Source organism: Myodes glareolus, chromosome 9, assembly GCF_982192425.1.
Source record: "Myodes glareolus chromosome 9, mMyoGla1.1, whole genome shotgun sequence".
Lineage (NCBI taxonomy): Eukaryota > Metazoa > Chordata > Mammalia > Rodentia > Cricetidae > Myodes > Myodes glareolus.
Window position 1 is genome coordinate 62219853 of NC_142034.1, and position 16060 is coordinate 62235912.

General features: G+C 46.4%; 1 protein-coding gene across 5 annotated transcripts in view; it reads right to left on the reverse strand.

Annotated features, from left to right (window-relative positions):
- Nucleotides 1–16060, reverse strand: part of Specc1 (sperm antigen with calponin homology and coiled-coil domains 1) — a 261433-nt gene that overhangs the window by 198556 nt on the left and 46817 nt on the right. For 3 of the 5 annotated variants that reach the window (XM_048448186.3, XM_048448187.3, XM_048448192.3), the window contains one exon: nt 14624–14706. The exons of 1 other annotated variant lie outside the window; for it this stretch is intronic. The gene's annotated coding sequence lies outside the window, so the exon portion shown is untranslated. Of the gene's footprint in view, nt 1–6883; nt 7022–14623; nt 14707–16060 lie in introns of those variants that run through there. One more of the 5 variants, XM_048448189.3, reaches the window with a different exon arrangement.

Genomic DNA, 16060 nt, shown 5'->3' on the forward strand with positions numbered 1-16060 from the left:
TGGTGGTAACGACCAGATGTCTTAATAGAAATATAATGAATGAATGTATCTAAGAAGATGTTTCCAAATGTGAGGACTGGTGGTAACCAAAGGTTTATGGAACTAAGACCTCAAAGGTCTGTGACTGGGTACTGTATCCACACTTTCCTTGCTCCTGAGACCCCCGTGTAAACTGGGACAAGAGGCCCAGCTTCTAAGACGACAGGCCAATTCTGGCTCATTTTCCAGAGTTTCCTCTCAGCGACAATGTAAGGACTTTAAGGCACACCACCCCACCCAGAAAAACCCTGAGCCCTTCATCTTCATCTGAACTACTACTGACAATCAAGAGAGAGGGGACAAACCTTGTCCACTGCACAGCTGAATGTAACCCCTATGTGACAAGAGCCCCACATCTATGAGGGGCAAAGCCACCCTCCCTCACCACATCCACTATTTTTTCTTTTATTTGCAGGGGGAGGTTTGAGACAGGATTTCTCTGTGGCTTTGGAGCCTGTCCTGGAATTAGCTCTTGTAGACCAGGCTGGCCTCGAACTCACAGAAATTGACCTGCCTCTGCCTCCTGAGTGCTGGGATTAAAGGTGTGCACCACCAAGTTTGGCTTCAAGTAAATTTCTTATTGACGGGAAAAGAAAAAAGAGCCAGGTGATGGTGGCGCACGCCTTTAATCCCAGGACTCGGGAGGCAGAGGCAGGTGGATCTCTGTGAGTTTGAGGCCAGCCTGATCTACAAAGAGAGTTCCAGGACAGCCAGAACATAGTGAGATCCTGCCCCCCCCCAAAAAAAGGAAAGGAAAGGAAGAATGAAAATTAATTTTGTGGTTTTTTATTTTAAATGTTGGCATTGTCCAGAAAAATTTAATATAATTAACATATTTAATTATAATTGTTACAGAGTTGAAATGCATTCATCCAAACATTCTGACTTGCATTAATGCTTTATATCCCACATCTACACTAAAAATTACCACACAAATTAAAATGGAAAGCTTGCCGATAGCTAACCCCGGTCCCTTATTTTTCCACGCACAATTGGACACTTAGGTACCTTTTGACCTCATGAAAAAAAAAATCTCTAACATTCAGAATTACTGGAAACAATAAGAAAGGGCTAGTTTCTTTTCCAGAATGAGATGTTTTCCCTTGTGGTGGGTTCTTAAGCATGTGTATTCAGCATGCTAGCTGGATATGTTTTGGAATAATTGCTACATGTTTAGCATGGCTAGAACAGGCTGGTATCCCCACAAAGGCTGACCAGACAGGCCTCGCCTGTCTCCTGCGAAGCATCCACAGCTGCACTCTGGTAGCACTGCTTGAGCATCACAAGTTCGGAGAACTTCTGATAGCGTCCGATCCCACGACTGCCACGGCATCACACATCCACCGCCTTGTCTTTCCCCACTGCCTCTCTGACCATGGGAAGACATCAGTAGAGAAGCCAACATCAGTTCCGACACCAGTTCCACAAACCCGGGACGGGCAGCCCTCAAGCCCCATGCCTGCCCCATGCTGCATATATTGCAGAGGAAAGTCACAAGAGAGTTCACAAAAATCATCGAGACTGCCCTCAGAATTGAAGCAGGCACTGTAGAAGCATCCAACCCACACCCATTCTGTGTTGTTGTTGTTGTTGTTATAGCATACTGACCTCAAGATCACTGTCACCTCAGGGCATGGTGGCCCATGCCTTTATTCCCAGCACTAAGGAGGCAAGGGAAATCTCTGAGTTATAAGCCAGCCAAGGTTATATAGTGAGACTGTAGATAGATAAATAGATGGATGGATGGATGGATGGATGGATGGATGGACGGATGGATGGACGGACGGATGGATGCCTTCCTGCCTCTGGAATACTGGGATTACAGCTGTCTGCCACTACACCCAGCTATAACCCCTGCAGATTCAGAGAGCTGGTGTCAGCTTGTTGCTACCTAGGAACACGCTACCTAGACAGTAAGCTCTGCAGGTCACATGACGGGACATCCTCAGATGGTTCATTTACTCTGATGCTTTAACCACGATTATCTTCTCTTCCCCCTGGAGACACACCAGCTCTGCCACCCTCCGCACTCATCCTTACCCAACACCAAGTGCAGGCAGAGAACACCAGGGAGGAAGTTCACTGAACAAATGCCCAGGCTAACTTGATTGCTGACCCTGTGCGTGTGCAGTCACACGTATGAACCCATGCGAGAGCGGGCACCAGGAGGAGACAGGCAACTGAAGGAGTAAATGCTGAGCACAGTAAAACTCAGAACTGTAAGAGAAAAGGACAAGGCTGGCCTTTGGCTCCTCTTGCCTCCAGCTCCAGGATGGCCATGTCTTTGACCTGAAGCCTTCAGAGCCCTACAGTCTCTGGCACAGTCACGAAGGCCTCTGATCAGGTGGAAAAGAATCTTCAGTGTCATTTCTGTATTCGGCAACACAGCCCAAGGCCCTGTAAGCTTGAAGAGCTCAATACAGAGGGGCTCAGGTGAACCCCCACTGCATGGAATGCTGTGGCCCGGGTGTCAAGGAGTCTGTCTGGCCAGGTGAGGCTGCAAGGCTTCTTGGGAGTGCTGTCAGTCTGGGACTAGAAAGGGAGGTATGAACTGGGTTACAAGATACTGAGCGAGCTGTTTCCTAAGGAGAGCCAATGTTCTCCCACCGTGATCCCCGTGCATGCTGGGACCCCTTGACAACTTGGTTCCAACACCTTGAAGCTACAAAGGAGCATTATGGCAGCAGTGGCATTGCCCAAGTGGTGGAGGTAATGTGCCAGGGGCTGGCTCCCATCTCTGGTCCCCAAAGCCGTGGAGCTGCCTGCAGGACTGTGAACAGCAGAGGCCTTGGGTGCAGCGGACACAGACAGTAGCAACCCCAGGAAGTGTGCTGGCTGGAACAGAAGGCACCTGAAGCCCGGGTAGTAATTAACATCACTCCCGGGATCAACCTTGAACACCAAGGGAAGGCAGAATATAGCTGAAGTTTCTAAGGACATAGAGGATCGTGGGACCTAATTTACAGCTACATTGTAACCATGGTGCCCCAAGTTCGGAGCACACCCACCATTCCCTGGTGAAGAGTGGAAGTCTAGTCCTCACACACGCATAGGTCTGTGGGTGGTTGCCCTTGCTCAGAGCACTGAGTCCTGGATTTCTTTATTGTTGCCGGATTAAGTGAAATCAGCAAGGCAGCTATTTCTTTTTTGTTCTCGCACTTCTGAATTTCTCTTTCCTAACCCGCAGGCTTTAGCTATCTTCCTGGAGTGCCAGCTGGCTAATGAAAGAACCGCTGTGCTTTGCAGGGTTAATGGATTCAGTGGCTTCACTGTGCCCCATCTCAGCATCAATGCTTCTCAGATTGGGTTTTAAATACACATAAAACCCACACGCTGAGGGATAATTTTGTCGGCTGCTCCTAGGATTACCTGGTCGCAACCCACTCTTTGCACAGTCCCCAAAAGTAATTCTCCGGGGACAGCAAGTACAGTGATCAGCTATGTAATCTGTGCCCAGGACGGTGGGACGCAAACAGTTATGTAAGAGCCCAGCTTCCTGTTATGATAGGATCACACCGAACCTTCAACGGGCAGGACATGGTCTATCCTGAAGCCACCCAGCTCTTCTTTATTTCAGGACAGGAGACACTGAGTGGTCCATATGTGGCCCTGGTTCCCTTCTGTCTCCTTCTGCCGGCCTCTTGGCACACAGACAGTTGCAGGGACACCATCACCCAGACCGAGGCTTCCCTAAGACCTCTTAAACCCTAGAACAACGGGCTTCCCTTCTATGCATCCTCTTCTTAACTCCCCTCTCTGGGGAGCCATGCTTAGACAGCCAGTCCTAACAGCGCTGTTCCCAAGCTCCCCAGCTCTCCTTTCACCTCAGGAAGGTCCCCACCCACGGCCCAGATGCCCTGCGGGGAAGGCCTCTTGGATAGTGCAGCCTGCCTGGGCCCAGCTTCTGCTCCACGGTACATTTTAAAGACAGATAACAGACTAAAACTTGAAATCTAAGACCAAAAAATGTCTGAGAACAGGAGGTAATCTTTGTGACCAGGAGGTAGACAAAGGTTCCTTTGGTGTAAGGCCAATTACATAATCCATAAAATAAATCTAGGACCCTCTTAGTGCCCAGACAGTGGAGACAAGGAGGACCAAGAATCCAAGGTTACATTGGCCACATAGTGAGGCCAACTACATGGACTACATGAGACCCTGTCTCAAAATACCAAAAAAAAAAAAAAACCTAAAACAAAAACCCTCACAGATTGGAATTTATCAAGTACAAACTTCTGTTCTTCAAAAGATGCTGCCAAGAAACTAAAAGCCACTCCACAAGAAAACACAAACCCAGAAAGCACTTGAGTTTTAGGTTCACAAAGAGCTCATGAAACTCAATTATAAAAAAAAAAATCATAAGAATAACAGCAATGTGCACAGTTCAAGAAAACGTGATCAAAATATAGAGAAGCACCTCAGTGACGGACATATCTGGTTCGGGTTTTGTTTGTTTGCTTGTTTGCTTTTTGTTTTTGAGACAGGGTCTCTCTGTGTAGCCCTGGCTGTCCTGGAACTCTAGCTGTATGTAGACCAGGCTGGCCTTAAACTCACAGAGATCCTCCTGCCTCTGCCTCCTAAGTGCTAGGGTTAAAGGCATGTGCCACTATGGCTGGGCTGCAACAAACATACCCGAATGGCAAAGGGACACAGGAAAGACGCTGAACGTCACTAGTCATCGAGGAAGCACAAGGCAGTGCGGCTGCTGGCCACCGCTCATCCTCCTAGTAGAAATGGAGGAACTCACATCCAAGGGCAGACATGGACTGATAGGAGAGTGCAAACCGACACCATCATAATGCAGCTATTAGATGGGCAAACAAACAGAAAACAAAAGGAAAAAGATACTAATGCTGGCAAAGCCACGAAGCAGCCACAGCTCCTAATCTGATGCCCATGTAAAGGGAAAGTCCTTCTGTAAAACAATGAGGCAGTTTCGTAAAAACTGTATCCTGACATGGAACCCAGGAACCCACTCCTTGGTGCTTACTTAGAGAAATAAATTCTCATTCAAACAAATGTTCTTGGCAATGCTAATGTCCAGAGATGCTTGGTTCATATCATTGAACTCCAGAAATAACCATGTTACCCTTTGGGGTATGTAGATAGAGAGACCGGCATATCCACCAATTAAAAGGAATGAAATGAAATGCCTCAGTGGTAGAGAAAATACCTAGCATTTATAGGAGCCATGGTTCAAAATCCACCACCATATAACAGGCCAGCTGGTAAGAAAGAACAAACTGAAAATAAAACAATCAGAAGTAAAAAGATGGGGGCTGGAGAGATGGCTCAGCAGTGAAGAGCATCGGCTGTTCTTCCAGAGGACCCAGGTTCAATTCCCAGCACCTACGTGGTGACTCACCACTGACTGTAACTCCAGTTCCAGGTAATCTGACACCCTCATATAGAGCATAGACAGGCAAAACATCAATGCACATAAAATAAATAAATAAATCTTTTTAAAAAAAAAAAAGTAGAGAGACAACCTACAACCTACAGTGCAGAAGAAAATATTTGAAAACTAATGAACATAAAATACTCCAAGAAGGCATTAACATCTGGCACACACGAGGAACTCAATTCAACTTCGAAACAAACACCAAACAATCTGATTAAACAACAGACAAAAGACCTGAAGAAATACTTCTCAAAAGAAGTATTGGGAGGCAGAGGCCAGCCTGTGCTAAAGAGTGAGTTCCAGGACAGCCAGGGCTATAGAGAGAGAGCTCATCTCAAAGGAAAAAAAAGAATATATACAGAAGGCCAGTGGTTAGATTTTAAAACACTCAGTTCTGGGTAGATTGCTCAGTGGATAAACTGCTTGCTATGCAAGTGTGAAGACCTGAGTTCGAATCTCCAGAACCCAGGTAGAGCCAGGCACAGTAGCAACTTTCTATAATTTCCATGTGTCCTAAGAGATGGGAGGCAGATGAAGGCAAATGGGCTCCTATCATTTCCTGGGCTTTGGTACACGGGAGACGGAAAGTCAGGCCCCAGAAAAACACAAGAGCTGCACGGCTTCATTCTTTCACCTGTCTAACAAGCATTTCTGGGACCACCTCATGTACCACAGACACCGGCACAAGGACAAGCAACATCAACCCTACCTTCCCACCTGGGTTCATGGTCCAACACAGAGAACAGAAATACAGATTGCAAAAAAAGGGGAAACGCCTACCCAAGAAGGGGCACACCCAAATCAGGAGGGGAAGACTCTGGGTGACATTGTGGTGGTGACATTGAGGGGAGGAAGTATAACATCTTAGGAATGGAGACACCAAAGCCAGAGGAGGGAAGACTGTGGGTGGGACTCAGGGCTGCTGGTGGACCTCAGGAGGGCCATGCTGACCTCTTCATCTATCCCGGTCCCTCCGGGCGGACGCAGCCCTCCCCAGGAACAGTCTAGGAGACCATCAAATCACACAGCACAAGCTGGTCCTCTGAAGCTGCTGTACGGCATTTCCCATGGCGACTCACTCTACCAAGGCTCCCTGTACCATATAAAGCCAGAAGGATTTACTTTACCTCATCAGAAAAAAAGACGAAGTTCCTTGGAGGCCTGAGTACCCCAGAGATCCTCACAATGCTGGACTCAGTGAACACTTATACCCTAAGAGCATCTCCCAGCACCCCATTCTTTAACCTGCCCTTACTTCCCCTCCCCTAGGGGACGTGGGAAAGGCCATCTGTGGCTCATTCTTCTGAAGCAGGGCTGCCTATTTCAGGCCCTCACAGTTCTTCTCATGAGAAGGCCGTTACTGCAGCAACCAGGTATGATTTCCACACAGACCTGCCTCGGGGGAGCCCCTGCTCCCCAAGATATAAAACATTGCTGACTTACCTCACACACTCTCAGAATCACCCCCCAAAAGTACATCTCTCCAAGTCTCTCTCATCTCTCGGACAGCCTTCGTACAGAGCTGACTAACAGCATGGTTTCTGCTCATTAATGCCTCAGCCTGATAAGTTTCCTTCCTCCCTATAAACAGCGGCTCTGTGACCAAACCCACTCTGCCTTCAGCCTTCCCAACAGGGCGTTTAAATCTGAATTGTTACACTTGGCTTTCATCGCACTCTCCTTGTTTCTCACACAGTAACGCGGTGTTTCCGTCTGTTGCTAATGGAAGGTGATTTGGGGACTGTAGACAGCTTGGTGGCTGGCAGTGGTGACAACCATGGGAAGAGGAGCTGATGACTAAATTCTGTCATCCTAGAGAAAAAAAAAGGTTGAAGTGGGAGTAGAAGAAAAGAGGAAGCAGGAAGAACTGGAGTGGTGGAATTAGCAGGAGGGGAAAAGGGACGGAATGGTGGCCGGGAGAGGCCCCAGTGAAGATGCAGACACTGCAGGAGCTTCCCAGAACAGCCACAGCTCAATATGCAAAGGATCCTCCACCTGTGACTCATCCTGCATCCTCAGGGTGACGTCACAGCTACGTTCACATCGCTGATATGACTCTTCAGTGTGTGTATGTCCCTTCTTTATGGCCTAGAACCCCCAGCTGGCATCTCCGGCATGTCCTTATCTCCCCAGGTCACGATGCCACCTGCTTCAGATCAGGTACCAGTGTCTGCTGCGTATTTAACTAGATGCTACAGTTTATAAGCATCCTTCAAAGGTCTGTGTGCTAGAAGTTTAGTCCCCAGTATGATGGCATTGAGTTGGGGGACCCTTTAAGAAGAAGGGCCTGTCGAGGTGAATCTACTACACTAATTCTGCTTAGCGGACACAGACTCAAACTGTCCTCCAAATTTACACCCCTATATTAGTGCCGCTCCCAGACCTCACCAAAGTTTCTCTGTGTGGTAGATAATGGTTAGTGCAGAAGACCACACCCAACCAGAGTGTAGAGAATAAATGTCAGGGAGTGCTCATCCGCAAACGGGATCACCACAGAAGAGGGGTGGCAAGACCCTAAGAGCCAGAGATTGGAGAAGACCAAAGCAGAGCAGTGTCTTCCAGATGAGTTCACGGCAGTTGCAGTTGCCTGCACCAGACTAGCATGAGATCCAGCCAGTCAACATTTGGGCATGAGCGGGGAAGGGGTGCATAACTCAGCCCAGTGAGGAGATTCTGAAGTGTTGACTATGCTCCAGTGAATGGCCCCACACAGGAGTGTGTAAGCAGCACAAGTTGGGCTCAAGACACGGTTGTTTGTTTGTTTAAAGAATTAAGGCTGGTTGGGGACCAGGGCTTTAATCTTAGCACTAGGGAAGCAGAGGCAGTTAGACTTACATGAGTTCAAGGCTAGCCTAGTCTACAAAGTGAGTTCCAGGCCAGCCAGAGCTACTACACAGTGAGACTCTGTCTAGAAAACCAAAAGGAAAGAAGGATGGATGGGGGTGGGGAGGAAGGAGAGAGGGAGGGAAAAAGGAATTTTAAAACAAATTTTTAAAGAAGTGGGGTCTAATAGGAGATGGTTAGGTGGTTAGAGGTACCCACTTTAAAAGCAATTAACATAATACTTCTGGGACCGCACCAGCTCCCTCCACCATGTTGCAACCTATCTAGAAAGCCCTCAGCGGAGGCTGAACGCATGGGGCTACACACCTTGTACTTTTGCTCCAAGGCTGTAGGCCAAGAACTGCTTTATAATATATAAAGTACTTGGTGTCCCATCTTCTCTTATAGCAACAGAAAACAGATTAAGACGCTGCATGAAGGGTTATTTTGAACCTCGGGTGGCAACTTTTAAACAAGGAGATAAAGAACACAGGGACTCTGGGGGCTGCACTGAGCTCCATAGGTGGTCACTGCATTAACCCTGAGAACAGGGACAGAGCAGGGAAGAGGCCAGCAGGCATAACTCCCGCCAAGGTTCCTCCAGTACTTGGTGTTCCGCTTCCTCCACAAGCTCCTCGCTTCTTCTGTAAGCTACTTCAGGCTTCCACTGCCTCCCAGACACTCTCACTGCTGTTAAAATCTGTCATCTGCTTTCCCAGCTCTGGGCTTCCACATCTGGGATCTTGTTCCCAAGAATCTTCTCGCTTGTGGGTCTGAGAAATTTCCTGATTATCTATTTATGTTGCATAAATACACAAATACAGACTCATAAGAAATTCCAACACTGATGTATATCCACTCCAAAGAGAAACAGACCTTACCCTCTTTGGAGGTAACGCCACACACAGCTTGGTATTCACGCATCTAGCGCTTTTTATAACGAATTTGTACGTATAGATAAAACAAATTATGTTTCTTAACACAACAGTAAGAATTTAAACACAGATTTGATCACACTGTATGTTCTTACTTTAAAGTGTGCCGTCTTGGGCAGGAATATGCCTAGTCGGTAAAGTGCTTGCCATGCAAGCACAGGGACCAGAGTTCAGATCCCAGCTCCCAGGCATGACGGCATGTGTCTGGAATACCAGTGCTGAGGAGGTAGAGATCCGCCGCTCTTTGGGGCTTGCTGGCCATCTAGGCTAGTCAAATCAGTGACCTCCAGGGGCAGTGACAGATAGTGTCACAACTGAGGAAAATACCTGATGCTAACCTGTGGCCTCCAGATGCCTCTTCACAAGAACCTGCATGCGCACGCCCACACACACACACACACACACACACACACACACACACGCACGCACATATGTACAGTCACACAAAATGTATGGCCTTGTCTTTTTCTTTTTGAGATGGCTCTCACTACACAGCCACGACTGATCTGGAACTTACTCTGTAGACCAGGCTCCCCTTGAACTCAGAGATCTGCCTGTCCCTGCTCCAGAGGGCTAGGATTAAAGACCTGTGATACCATGGTATTTTCTAAGACAAATCAAGAAGTTCATGGTATTTCCTAAGAAAAATCAAAGGTGTGCATTACGTATATTTTACATTTTGATGTATTTTATAAATTTGTCAAATAAATTTGTCACTTCACTAATTTTTGTTCCGGGGTGTTAAGATTGATAATCTTCACTTCCATATGTTCTTGTCATTGGTATTATTCATGTTGCCAGTGTTTTGCCAAATGGCATTGCGCTGCATAACACACCCACCGGAAGACTGAACACCGTGTACTTATTAGCCTGCTATATTTTCCCCAGGAATCACCTGTTTATAAACTTTGCCCATTTTTCTTGTTTATTTTTTTCTGATACATGGGAATCTTCATTACACAACAGTCTTTGAAGCAAGTGTGCCGCACACACTTCTCCCGGCCAACTGCTAGGCTGTCTACACAATCACAGTGCAGCAGTTCCTAATGTGTGAAGTCTCCAGATTACACAAAAGGGTTTCTTAAGCAAAAAAGGACTACACATTTGACTCTATAAAACATATAGAATTCACATTTGTGCATACAATATACATACACTTAACACTTTACATATTCTCTATACATTTACATACACCAGACACTGTCTGTGTATGTATGCATATGTATATTTGAAAATGGAGTTTTTATTTCTTCACCTCTAAAAATCCACCTTATCAAGTTTCTTATTTTGACAGTTACTTTACACATTTCATTCTCCCTATATATCATGAAAGAATAAATCACCACGATGTGCTAATGAGACAGAATCCTCTCTCTCTCTCTCTCTCTCTCTCTCTCTCTCTCTCTCTCACACACACACACACACACACACACAGATTATTCCAAATTTTACAATGGAAAATGCTGAAGACATATAAATGATTATAAAATCCCAGCGCTCTGGAGGCAGAGGCAGGTAGATCTCTGAGTTTGAGGCCATGCTGATCTGCAGAATGAGTTCCAGGGCAACCAGGACTACATAGAGAAATCCTGTCTCAAAAAACCAAACCAAACCAAAACCAAAAAAGATTATGAAACACTAAAAAGTGAAGTTAGAGAGCATGTTTCCTATTTTGGCTCCCAGCACCCACATCACTACCACTTGTAATAACAGCTTCAGGGGAGACAACACCCTCTTCTGACCTCTATAGGTACTGCACTTATATGCATAACCCCCCCACAAACACATATACATACACAGATATAAAAATCTTTAAAAATATATCAGAGACCATGGGGTTACTTATAAATGATAGTGGAAAAACAGTTCGGTATTATTTTAAATGTCAGCTTAAATCTACCATCCACATCAACCAGTAGAGTAAATGCTAGAAGGGAAGAAATTCTGTAAATGAGAAGACTCAGAAAAAGTAGGACAGATTCAGCTGTGGAAAAAATACTAAATAGCCACATGTGTTCCCAATAATTCACTTTTATTTTATTTATTTACTATTTATTTTAGGGGTTTTAGGGGTCAAACCCAGGGTCTTGTATATGGCTAAACAAGAATCTACCTTTTTTTTCCTTTGGTTATTCAAGACAGGGTTTCTCTGTGTAGTTCTGGCTCTTCTGGAACTCACTCTGTAGACCAGGCTGGTCTCTAATTTAGAGATCCACCTGCCTCTGTCTCTGTCTCTGTCTCTGCCTCTGCCTCTGCCTCTGCCTCCCCGGGTGCTGAAATTAAAGACATGCACCACCACCTTAGGGTCTCCCAAATTGTTTTTTTGTTTATTTGTTTGTTTTTTGTTTTTTGAGACAAGGTTTCTCTGTAGCTTTGGAGCTGGTCCTGGAACTTACTCTGTAGACCAGGCTGGTCTTGAACTCACAGAGACTGGCCTGCCCTCTGCCTCCTGAGTGCTGGGATTAAAGTCATGCGCCACTACCACCCAGTCCAAAATCAATTTTTAAGATTTATTTGACTTGGATTATGCATATTTGTGTGAGTGTGTAGGTATGTACACTTGGGTGCTGGTGTCTGCAGAGGTCAGAAGAGAGTGTCAGATACCCTGGAACCGCTGTTATAGGCAGCTGGGAGCTACCTGGAGTGTGTGCTGGGAACTGAATCAGAGCCCTCAGCAGGGGCAAGAAATGCTCTCAACCACTTGGCATCTTTCCAGATCCATGAAAAAAGGGTAACAATGAGCTGGCAAAGTAACTGGCAAAAGTATGCCAGACCTCATGTGGGACCGAATGTCTGACAGAAACAGCCTAAGGATGCAAGCTCTCTCTTTCTCTGCACTCATGGCTCTGCAAGTTTCAGTCCACAACAGGGTTGGTGTGTGTGTGTGTGTGGGTCCTCTCATGAAGGAACCAGGGCAAGGGTGACAGGAAGCGGACTGAACAAGGCACACCTCAGGACTGTAGACCTCCAATTAGGGCCACTTCCCACCTTCCCACCAAAGCCAGAGTCTCCTCAATTCTGAAGCCACGGGTGGGTGAAAGCATCGATGAAGACTGACCCCTCATCTACTCACCTGTGGGAATGCCCTCACAGAGCGCCTAGAGTCTGCCTTATCTTAGGCACCCTGCATCGGACCAAGATGTCATTCAAGATCAACCATCACATATATTCCCCTAAAACCTCATAGAAATCAGCAGCAACGAGATGGGTTCAAGACCTTAAAACAGTCAAGCGTGTTCTGCCTCTCACCTTGTTCTCCCCATGGTGGCAAAGAGATGACATTAAAAACAAAATGCTCGCACACAGTGGGGAGAGAGTAACCCAGAAGCACGTACAGGTGCCGTTAAAAGCTCACACCAGGTCTGAAGAAGCTCAGGGGTACAGCACGTGCTTCACGCTAGGCTCTGTGTTCAGGTCCCAAGACAAATACAAAGCGTTCACACCCTTTGACCCAGTGATGTCCAACACTGGCAAATTTACAGAAATAACCCATAAACATGGGAAACATTCTTTGATCAAAGAAAGTTACTGAAATGATATTTATAATTCGAGAAACGGAAGGGATGAAGAAAAGAAGGGAGGGGGAGGGAGAGGAAAAGACAGGGTAGAAGGGAGAGGAAGAGAGATAAGAGAAGAGAAGCAATGCTTTTTTTTAGTTTTAAATTTTTTTATTTTTCCAATTAACTGGTTAGATTGATTATTGAGACAGAGTCTCACTATGTAGTCCTGGCTGGCCTAGAACTCGCAGAGATCTACCTGCCTCTGCTTTCCAGAATCAAAGGCATAACCCGGCTTTAAAACAAAACAAAACAAAACAAAAACCTAATTCTTAGAAATCGAATAATTTATTGAAAATCACAAAACAGGGTGTTAGGCATTATTTAAAACAACCATAAGAGCACACAACCCTGAAACACTCTCATGCTCATTTACAGGTAGAAATTTTGAGATAGTCACGTTGACTCCGAGTGTAGGTGAGTCACTGTTTTTGCTAGCATCAAATTGCTAACTCTTGTATCAGAGCATAGCTCTGGACCAGGAAGTCAAGACAAGACTTCCCATTTTGACTGCACCATCACCTGTCTGTCTGTCTGCCCGGCTGCCTGACCTTACTTGTGCCTCCACCTCCTCACAAAGTCAGCTGCTTCTGGGGCTACTGTGAGCAATGAATGGACAGAATAGCGCTTGTGAAACCCATGACAGCTTTGCCTGTTCCACAGGGAGAACTCCAAAATATCACTTTTGTCATTTAGCATTTGAAAAATAAAACTAAAAAGAGATTTTTTTTTTAAAGAATAGCTCACATGCAAGAATTATTTCCAATTCCAGAGTTTTAAATGAAAACGGAGTGTGGCTCATTTTGCTTTCTCCTCTGCCTTGGGGGCTTCTGTCTAGATGGCACTCGACAGTAACTCGCTTGACAAAGGGAAGGCCCTAGAAACCGGACCTAGAGTAACTGGAACCCAGCTACTCTAAGAAGCCCCGTGTGGCACAGGGAGGGTAGAGACTGGAAGTGCACTGGGACAGACGGAGCCCCTGGAGGAGAACGCCAGCAGAGGCTGCAGAGCGCACCCTCACCTTGGCAGGCTGACATTTTACAACTGACAATACGAACTCCCCGAGTTACTGAACTAAGTCATTCCAATAAAAGTTAAGAGTCGACCGGAAAAGAAAATCAAAGCCCAAACTGCATGTCCAGAAAACAGTAGAAACTAAGAATAGAAATCCAGGCTCCTTTGGAGGGTATGTCAGAGTACGGACAGTCTTCTGCAGGGTCTGGGAAGAGGGTCACAGAAGAAACCACGGAACACACAGCTTCCTAGTATAGCCAGGACTATTGTGCTGTCATTACTTTGATATTGGCCACCTAGACTTCAGATCCAGAGCAAAAGTTGTCCCAGCTGTCAAGCACTGGGATGGACTCTATCCCTCTGCTAGATTCAAGGTCACACTCCACACGCTGTTGTCCTCCAAGGGGAATGACTCTAGATCCTTCTGTGGGCCAAAATCTTAGCTTTTCTCCACTTGACTTTAGACTTCTATCCAATAGAACACACCAAGCAGGCCTGATCTCCTCACTCACGAGGAGAGTGCTCTGCATCTCTAGTGACTAGCACCCCAAGACAAGGTTTCTCGGCAGAATTTTACACAGAAACTTCAGCATGAATCATCCTGAGTTTGTACAATTAAAAAAAAATGACTCACAAGAAGACTGTTCCTCCCAAGATAGTATATGAGTTTCAAATGCATTTTCAGCCCCCAAAGCAGGCATGCAGGGCTTGCTTCTGTGGTCCACGCACAACAGAAAAATGCAATGCTGCTGTGTGAGTGGCATCAGGTCCACGGGTGCAGCAGGACCTCTTCCCCAGACAGCCGTCTCCTAAGATTTTCCATCCCAGTCTTAAATAAACAGTTTCATACTTACTGCAAAGCCCTCGGCTTCTCGAGCGTCCTGGGAGCTGCTGGCCTGTCAGTAAGCCCTCTGCACTATTCTGAGCCAGTTGCTGCCTGGGAGGAAAACCACATTCAGCGAGTACTTGGGCAAGGCCTGCTCAGGAAGCAGGCGGGCTCTACTCCCCACGCCTCTCCCTCCCTCCCCCACCCCACAACACACACACTTACAAAGTTCGCATCTATATGTGATGCAAAATCAAATCTCTCTCTGACTGAGTCCCACGTACTTAATTGAGACTTCTCCAAAATGAAACACGTAAAGATGTCAGCTGGCTAGCAATAAAAGGGAACTTCAACCCACAAGGCACACAAATACAAACACCCTGAGATACTGAACCAAAAGAAAAAGCCAGTCTGGCCTCAAGATTCAGCCCCCTCCACACCCCACCGCACCCCATGAGTACTGCTATTTGTAGAGTTCTAGGTTGAGAGGAAGTCGGGAACCAGGAAGCTCTTCAAAGCAGGCTCCCAGGAGCCAACTGAAAGATCTCAGAGGCCTCTTAACCACTGGGACTTCAGTAATGTGTTGTGATTTCTTTGTTCATCCTAAATAAATAGGTTCCTACTTAATTTTTAACTCAGAGAGCTTCCAAATGATATACCCACCCTCATAAAACCTGGCTTGTGTGCCCCTTGCCTCTATACGGACTCAGCCAACCCCTGTACCCACTAGCTGCTGCAACAGGGACAATGACACTGTAGGGAACACATGCAAGAAATTCTGTGATGGTAAACACCAAGAAAACGGCCTGGGAAAAAGAGGCAGAATCCACTATAAAGAGAATGTAAAAGCCAATGACAAGATGGGGCAAACACACACTTTCCGCTTTCACTTCAGTTATCTGCAGCTACAATGCAGGCTACGACATCATCACTCAGTGTGAGTGTCCTCCGTGTTTGAGCACATGGTCCCCAGCTAGTAGCGATACTTTGGGATGGTGTGAAACCTTTAGGGCACAGAACCTGACTGGAGTCCCTGGAGGTGGGTCCTTGGAAGTTCTGCTGGGGACACAGCTCAGTAATAGAACATTTACCCGGCACGGTGGTTTGAAAGAAAATGGCCCCCAAAGGGGGTGGCACTGTCAGGAGGTGTGGCCTCAGAGGAAGTATATCATTGTGGAGGTAGGATTTGAGGTGTACATTCAAGCCACACCCAGAGTTTCAGACCACTTCCTGATGCTTACAAGTCAAGGTAAAGGATTCTCAGTTCCTTCTCCAGCACCACGTCTACCTGCATGCCACCATGTCACACCATGATGATAATGAACTATACCTCTGAACTGTAAGCCACCCCAATTAAATGTCTTTTCTTCACAAATGTTGTCATGGTCAAGGTGTTTCTTCACAGCAATAGAAACCCTAACTAAGACACCAGGCAATCACAAGGACCTAGGTTCAATCCTTAGTA